Genomic DNA, 8932 nt, shown 5'->3' with positions numbered 1-8932 from the left:
TGCTGCCGCTGGCACCACCACTGGCTTCTGCTGGTGGTTGCTGCTCACTGCTCACAACCCCTCCCTCCTCCCTGTCACTGCCACTGCTGCTGGCTTCTGCAGGCGGTCGCCACTCACCACCCCGCTGCCAACGCTGCCACCCACAAATTGTGCCAGCCCCCCAAATCTCAGGTGGCACCAGTCATTCATGAAACGTACCAGTGTCACCAGGGCCAGATTAACACATATGCAAACTAGGCATATGCCTAGGGCCCTGAGCTGCAGGGGGCCTCAGTCTTTCCCTCTGCAGTGGTGGCGCAAATGGCCCCATCTGCCTCCCCCCCCTTCCTTTCACTTACTGGCCTCACTGCTGCAGTGTCTGCTTCCTTGTGGCATCTCCAAGCCCTACTCCCCGCAGGCAGCAACGCTGGGGGGGGGGGGAGGGGGTCTCAACTGGCCTAGGGTCCACTAAAGGGTTAATCCAGCCCTGGATGTAACCTAATGCTACTGGATGTAAAATCTATGCTAAGTTACTAAATAAACAGATAATGGTTTTTTCTTTAAAACAGAAGGGAACAGGTGGACAGTTTCAACCCCTGTAGATACTTTCTTAAGTGCAATTCTATTATTACATTGACACTAGGAAGGCCGTTATGACCAAATAAAACCCATATATTTTATATGGTCCTGCACGCTTAATTTAGAACACAGAAAAACAGGTAAATATTCACATGACATTCATACATGAAAATTGCCTAAACTTAATCTTCTCCAATCTGGACCAGAGCTTTGTACTGGGTTTGTAATGGCAGTGGGCTTCACTACATGACCACAAGAAAGCCATCAGCCAGAAAACAGAAAGTAGGGGGGGAAGGGATAGAGTCAACCCCATGGCCTAACTGTAGCACTCTCAAATTCCCTCAGCCCCAACCCTGCCTCTCTAATACTGATGTATGATAAATCTCCCAGCATATACAATTACTGCATCTGTTACTTTTTCATCCTATTTCCCCACCAGTACTGTAACTGATACATTTTGCTGTTAAAGTACCTGTTAGGACCACACTTCTGAAACTGAATCCTCTATGCATTTATCAAGGCCAGGTTGCAGAATGGAATGAGTCTGTCCTTGGAAAAAAAGGCAGGTACGAGAGAGTCAAGTAGTGTTCACACATGAATAGTGCAAACACTCTACAATAAACTTAGCTTTACAGGAGATGTGACACCAGCGCTTCTCTCAGTTTTGTAAGTTACCATCACAGCTATAGTTTCAGCTCCATGTGCCTAGAACCTCTCCAAAATGAATCATTTTACCCTCTTTCCTCCACAGTACTATAGTAACTTGGCAACATATATAGCAATGATTAAATGCATGCTCCTCCAATACCTTAACAGCAACCCTACCACCACACTGTAATTACTACCACAGGTGGTTCTAAGCGAGACATTAACCACTTAGGAACCATATTCAAAACTTGAATGTTATCAAAATAAATATTGCAGATAAGACCATAACCAAATGTCTTTGCCTTTAGAGGTGCTAAAAAATGTGAATCCAGGTCCAAATCTTCTGGCTCAATCCTATAGAATCATAGAAAAGTAGGGTTGAAAGGGACTTCTGGAGGTCATCTAGCCCAACCTCCTACTTGAAGCAGGATCATCCCTATCCAAAACACCCCATACAAAGGCTTCCCTAATCCATTAGTAAAACTACACAGAAATTCCTGTCATACAGCTACAAGGAACAGCAACCTAACCTGAGAGACAATGATAGCTAGTGTCCTGCTGCAGCAAGGATTGTTAAAAGATGTTTGAAAGATCCAAGAGGGCCATGCACTCCACTGGATGAGCTAGGCTGGACAGCACTGGTTTTAAAACCTGCTAATAAAACCTTGTGAAATTGACAAAACTGCAATGAAAGCTTAGGGATAGCAGCAAATTTATGGGTCAAGGTTGAGAGGTATCAGCAATGCTGGATGGGAAGTCAAGGCTGGGATAACAGAGGAGCTGCCAGTCAGAATTGAAGAGGCTCAGCAGAAAAAAAAAGAAGAGGTAGTGGAGTCATGATCATGTACCAAAGTGGTCAGCTACTGTAGTAGGGTAGAGTGGGGATGAGGAGTGATGGGGTATGTGACACCTGAGGTCACCCAGGTCATGTAATACTTGGTGTCCACATGTAATATTGACCTGGTTTACAGTAAACCCATTCAAAAAGAGTACTTGATTTTCTAGGTACATATTTGAACTATTCCAGGCAGCTTTAAACCAGTTTAACAGACTTGTTTGTCTCTTCACTTCAGGTTTAAACTGCATTTAAACTGGTTTAAGTGTTTGTTTGTCCATACCTTTATGGGAAGTTGCACTGAACTATAAACTAAGAGACCATGAATTGTGATCCCTGCCTTCTACCACTACTAAGCTTTCTGTGTACTTTATAACTAGGGTCTGGTTGAAACCACAGGCCCAGCTTGCAAATATTGTGGCCCAATCATGGTGCAGGCTGCCATTTTCACAGTGCTCCCTCTCATGCCTCCTGATTGGGTGAAGGGGCAAATTTAGGGCCATCTGGCTGGCTGAGCACAGCCCCCAGGGCCAGGCTTGGGGCAGGGATCAGGAGTGTCCAGCAGAGGGGGGAAATAAAGGGTTGCAAGGTGGGTGAGGGTGGGCTGAAGTGCAGGTGGCATTGCTCACGTGTGGAGGGCTGCTGCCCCTCAGCCTCACACGCCATTGCCCCTGCCCCTGCCCCCGCCCCCAGCTCTGCTCTGCATGTAGGAGCCTTGCTGGAGCAGCACTGAGCACTTCCCTCCCACTGCCCACCTGGCCCTGCCTGGCGATGTACTGTCGCTGCTTCTGCTGTTTCCACAAAATACTATGGATCTGGCCGCTTGCTGGGGAACTCTGCAGCAAGCAGCCATCTTGTGACATTTCATTGTAAATCATGTTATAAAAATCACTTAATTTCATGATTTTTCATGAAAAATACAAAATGGCGATTAAAACCAGACCCTATTTATAACCTGAATTAACAGAGGCTGTATCTGCCAACCTTAGGCATTCATCTGTTTGAGTTAAAGTGGCTGAGCAGCATTACAAGGTCTCTGTAGATAGGGCAGCAAAAATAATCCACGTATTGCATACAACCAGCCCTAGTGTCATCCACTTTGCCAACCTGCCTTTCTGAGGGAACATGCCAAAGTATGCTGGAGTGATGCCCACCATGCCAGGTGTTTGGGGCTCTAGAGAAGCATCTTTGTCTTACTTCTAGGCCGGAAGTGTCCAACATGTGACCAATGACTAAGTGCAGCCTACCAGGAGATCCCAGTGGTCTGCCACTGTTTTTATTATTATTATCATCATCATCATCCAAAAAAGGATTTGTAAGGCAGAACAACAAATCCTAGGCCTCTGCTGCATGGCACAACATTAATCTGCCTAAGGCTGCCTAATCAAGTCCATTGAAGTGACAAAGCCACTGTGTGCAGCACAATAACTCAAGGAGTTATCCTCAACTAACAAGACATGCTTAGCAGTTCACAGACTCATCAGATCCCACATAAAGTCAGCACCAACATAGCTGCATTATCTTCCAGTAGAAAGCAGGCCAGTATCTCACATGGATGCATCTGATTAGCAATCACTCAAGGTCTTCGAATATTCTGCAGAAAAGGAACTCTAAAGAACTATCAGAAATAGAATAGTGCCTAAATCCATTGCTCTGAAATCGTGGGTGCTAGTAATACATATGGGGCCTTTTCCAGTCCCAAGTTCCTTTCATGCTAGTCAAGCGACATTTAATACTTATTAGTAGGAGTAATCTGCATAGAACTTTCTCTCCCCATTTAACCAACAAGACTTAAGATCTCTGCTGGTATCATGAACAGGCTGTCTACTTCTCTGAAGTGCCTTAATTATTTTGGTGGCATTATCAATAAGTGTTGTTACTTTAACTGTGCTAGAAGGACATCAGGAACCTCTGCAACAGTATCTTAAGATTCACAAATAACAGAAAAAAATCAGTTACTGGGGTGCCTCTAGTTAAGGTATAGGTCATTCCCGTGGTATGGCCAGTGGTATGGCCATTTACATCCATCCAGGTCCAAACTGCCACTAGAAGCAGAGCTTCAGTTTTGTCACAAGACAATGAAAGGGCAAGTACAGTTATTTAATTATATCTTTGACATCAACTATCCAGCTCTTCCACTGCAGAGAGACAGACAGAGGTATTAAGTACTGAACTGCACAAAGAGGACCAATGGTTTTAAAAATTTAGTATTCTGATTCCCTTTTGCTATGAACAAATGCATGATTTAACTTCTTTAAAAGAGGTGAGGGACAGCCATCATGATGTAATTGTTGTATCTGCACCATCCTGTGACAATAAAAAGCATATCTAAATCACTGTAACTTTAACTTCATTTCATTCAGTGTTGAAGTTGCAATGATTTTGCTGAACTTATGTTTCTGCAGGGGTCCATGTATCAACTACAACTTTTATCAGTATCAAAGGATACCAATACAATGCTTACATCTGTTTATACTCTTACTTACACTAAGCAGTATCACACTCCATCAGTGGTCCCAGAAAAGACCCCTGGACAGGGAATGAGATAGCAGCAATGTTATTTTCTTTGCTTGATGAACCCTTCATACCCCTGACCTCCCTGCAAAAAAAGGGAGAGCAGCAGTTACTCTTGGCCTAACTGTTAAGCAACAAGAGGGCAGAAAGATAAGCAAGGCCAAATGAATCTAAGTCAGTTTTCCTTCCTCATTTCAACTGCAGCAGACTGGACCTGAACATGCCCTCTAAAACTAGTACTGAGGAATTTTGGGTCCATCATCCCTACATAAATTTTTCTATGGGGCATCATGACAAAAAAAGGTCTGGGAGGAAAGTGGTGGTCAGCAACTTTTCTCCTCTGACTGTTGGAGCTCTCCACAATAATGGCAAAGCTCATCTGTAGAGAAGACAGTTTTGTTCCAGTGGCCACTCAGTACCGTAGAGAGGCAAGAGAGGTAACCGCCCCAGGTGCCTAAGTGAAGGGGCACCAACAGGAGAGTTGCAGTCGAAATGTTGTTATAAATATTTTGAGAAACTTTGGCTGATATGGCCAATAATATCGCTGATAAATGCTGTGTGCACGTGCGCAGCCACAGCATACATGCAGCCAGCCCAGCAGCTTGGGGAGCAGTGTCCCGCTGGTGAGTTGTGGGGGGGCAGAGGGAGGGGTGCGGGGGCAGCAGATTGAAGCCCCCTGGTGAGGTGGGGAGAGCTGGGACTGGAGCAGGCACTGCCCAGCAGGGGCAGGGCATGGGACAGAGCCATGAGCGGCTCACCTGGGGGGCAAAGGAGGGAGGGGAGCAGTTCCCACCACTGCGTGCATCCCCCAGGCATGCTGGGGGGGAGGGGGGCGTGTGCCCCCCAGATTTGTGTACAGAGTGAGGGTGGGCTGCCGCTGCGGGCTTGCCCTGGGCACCAAACTTTCTTGCTACGGTACTGGCCACTCTGCAATTACAGAATGACTACTGTCAGAAAGTAAGGACCATTGCAGACCCTAGCCCCTTCTTCTATGTGCATTGGAGCACTTGTTTGACCTTCATTTCTCCAACACAACAACACATCTGCTAGAAAAAGCTTACATGACATGGTTGGTTACCTGGGACAGGACAACTAGATTTTAGGATCCAAAAATGCTCCCAGGCCTATGGTCCTAAATGTAAAAACTCCTCTGCACAGATGTCTCCCCTTGGGAAGTAGGGGGGAGAACATCCATGTTGGTCACTTTGCTAAACTCAGTATGGGCACTCAGCTCAGATAATATGGTGGGCAGAGTAGTCTAAGGACATAAAAGACATACTGTAGAGGGTGTGCAATCTTCAAAATTTAGGAGCAAGACACTGGATCCTTGTTTTGGTTGGTTAAAAGATTCCATCCCATCCTGGTGCATATGATGACCTGACCTCATTTATTCATGCCTTCATCATCTCTCAGCTGGATTGAAGCAAACAACATAATGGGCTGCAAAGTCTTCAGTGCTTCAAAGATTCCAGCTTGTAGAAAATGCTGTTGTGTGTGTCCTCAGGCAGCACAAGCTGCAGTCCTTTGGACTGTATGTTACTGAATCAAATTAAAGGTTTCTATTCTTATCTTCAAGGCACTCCATGGGTCCACATGGACTTTTACATGGGCTTACAGTGGTGTTCCTAGGCATTCTACATATTTTTAGCATAATCATCTATGATTACTCCTGCTTGCCTTGGAAAGTCAAGTTTTTTGCCAGAGGAACTGACTTAAGTTTGTTGTATTATGAATCTATAATGTCAGTTGACACTGATTTCAGAAAGGAAAACAGAATACAAGAGCTAACTAGAAAATGAGGACAATGTATTCTTATGGCAGGCAATAAATGAAACTGAAACATTTCCAAGCAAGGTGGGCTGTGATGGGACAAGTTGATGAGTGGGACAATGGGGACTCTCTCACAGATGTGATGGCCCAGATACTGAAGACTTAAATCAGAACCATTTCTGCTGAAGAAAGGATTAACCTAAAAAGACCAGTTTGCCATAATTTCACCCCTACTGTTCAGTATCCATTTGTTTTTAAACACAGCTTCTTTCCAAGACATCTCTGCATGACAAGCAGCAGGAAACTTGATTCTCAAGGTTCATCAGTTCTGATCGTGAGGACAAGCATTTCCAAATAATGCTCTAGTCTAGACTACACAGCTGAGAGCTCACTCCTGTTTATGAAACAAAATTATCCCTTTTTTTTTAACCCAAAGTCTGTTACAAATAAAAAATAGAAATGCCTGTTTCCTTTTTTACTGCTTATAATGTGGAAAAATAAATGTTGTGCAGGGAAGTACCCAAATTACCTTCTCTTCATGTGTATTCATTTCCTCAAGAAAGATGAAACACAGCAACACTAGACCTGCTACCAGTGGAATCCAGTCCTCAGTTCTCCATGTGAGCTGTACTGCAACTCAGGTAGGGCAAACAGGGCACCTGCCCTGGGTGCCTTGCTATAAGGCGGTGCTAGAATCCCACCCCTACCCCCATAGTTATTCAATGAGATCATTACACCTCTGCAAGCAAGTGTCCTAACCACCAGCCAAAATGGTATCCTGGGTGGTTCTTAGGGCTCTCCCCTGTTGAAGTGGCTTCACGCTACACAAGCACCTATTGGGCCAGAGACCATGAGATTGACTGTATAGTCAATCAATTAGGTTAGGCACCTGGCTTCATGCGCCAATGCGTGGTTAGGTGTTTTGCCACATGGAACAATTTAAACTTGAGACATAGAAGGACCCAACTCAGGAACTCTATATTCTAGGGGTCAGCAATCTATGGGCTGCAGATGCTCTTCCCAGGCCACCACAGGGTCAAACTCCAGAAGCAGCAGGGTCCTAGCATCTGCCTATTCCAACCTGGGGTGGGTTGTTCTGGCCAGCAGCTGGTAAAGGTTTGCTATTTCTGCTGTATCCCATTGGTTAGGGCATTCTTTAGGAGACCCACATTTAGATTCCTGATCTAAATCATGCTGAAGCAGCATTTAAACCTGGGCCTCTTGTGCTCCAGGTGAAAATACTCTAACCACTGGACTACTGGATATATGGGAGAACCATTATTATCCCAAGGGAGTGATCACAGATGTTCTTAGAGCATCGTACTAAATCAGGACCTACACGCAAGGTGCAGGTAAAAAATGTTTGGGAAGCCTGTATAGATTCTATGGTGCTTGACAGAATCAGACCTGGAGAACTGTGCAAAGTTAGATGCCCAGTGAGTTTTACTGGTGACATCTTCAGTATTTAAAGAACTCAGGAACCTCTCAGATCAGGTGGCAGCTAAGCAGTGTTTGGGATGTTCAATTAGGGATTTAGATCCTGAAAACAGCAAATAGATACCCAAATTCCCTTATGGGTATATCACCTACTGACTAAAACAGTGGGGATGTCACAAAATTACTCAGTGCCCCCCAGAGACTGCTCCAATCCCTTTCCTTATCTGCAGCTTAGCTTTCTGCTTCTTGCCCTATTCCCCTTGGCCAAGATGCTGCTGCTCCTTTTTCATGCTCCCTGCCTGAGCTGGTGTTCTGCTTCCTGCTCCCTGCCCTGCCTGTCACTGTGCTGCCTGTTCCCATGCCACGTCACACAGAGGATGATTGTCACCTGTGCCATAGGTTGGCCACCCCTGGACTGAAAAATATAACACTGGTCCAAAGTTTAATACCAGTTATCTGGCTCCTGCACACAGCAGGTAGCATCTCCTAGAACAGGGGGTTGGCAACCTATGGCACGTGTGCCAAAGGTGGCATGTGGCATGCTTTTGATTGGCACACAGATTGCTTCCTGCCCCTCGGAGCGGGAAGAGCCATGCCCAGATGAAGCAGCACATGGCTGCCCAGGAACAGCCTTGCACTGCTGCTGACCCCAGCCAGGTAAGAGCCCCTTGGGCCCCAGACCCAACCCGGCACCACCACCGGCCCCAGCCCTGTCCCTGTGCCGCCCCCAGGCCAGGGGCTGTCAGTGCCCCAACGGCCCTGGCCCCAACTCCCTGGCCCTACCTGAGCCCAGCCCCAGGTGGCTTCACCGCCGTGGCTGGCCCCAGCCCAGTGCTGCTGCCGGGCCAGGGCCATCCTAGCACTGCCGACAGCCCCGGGCCCAACCCCAGCCCAATGCTGCTGCTGGGTTGGGGCTGGGGCCATGGACCTGCGCAGGCCCTGGCCCCATCCCAGTGCTGGCAACCACCTTGGCCCCTGCCTCAGCCACATGCTGCTGCTGGCAGCACGGGGCCGGGGCCTTCAGCAGCACCAGGATGGGGCTGGGTCCCACGCGGGCCCCGGCCCCATCCCAACACTGCCAACAGCCCTGGCCGAGCAGCAGCACAGTGCTGGGGCTGGCAGTGGTGAGGGCTGGGGCCGGGCCTGCCCGCAGCAGGCACCACAGCCACC

This window comes from Alligator sinensis, unplaced genomic scaffold (assembly GCF_000455745.1).
Source record: "Alligator sinensis unplaced genomic scaffold, ASM45574v1 scaffold1141_1, whole genome shotgun sequence".
Taxonomy (NCBI): Eukaryota; Metazoa; Chordata; order Crocodylia; family Alligatoridae; genus Alligator; species Alligator sinensis.
Note: the sequence above shows the minus strand (reverse complement) of the source record.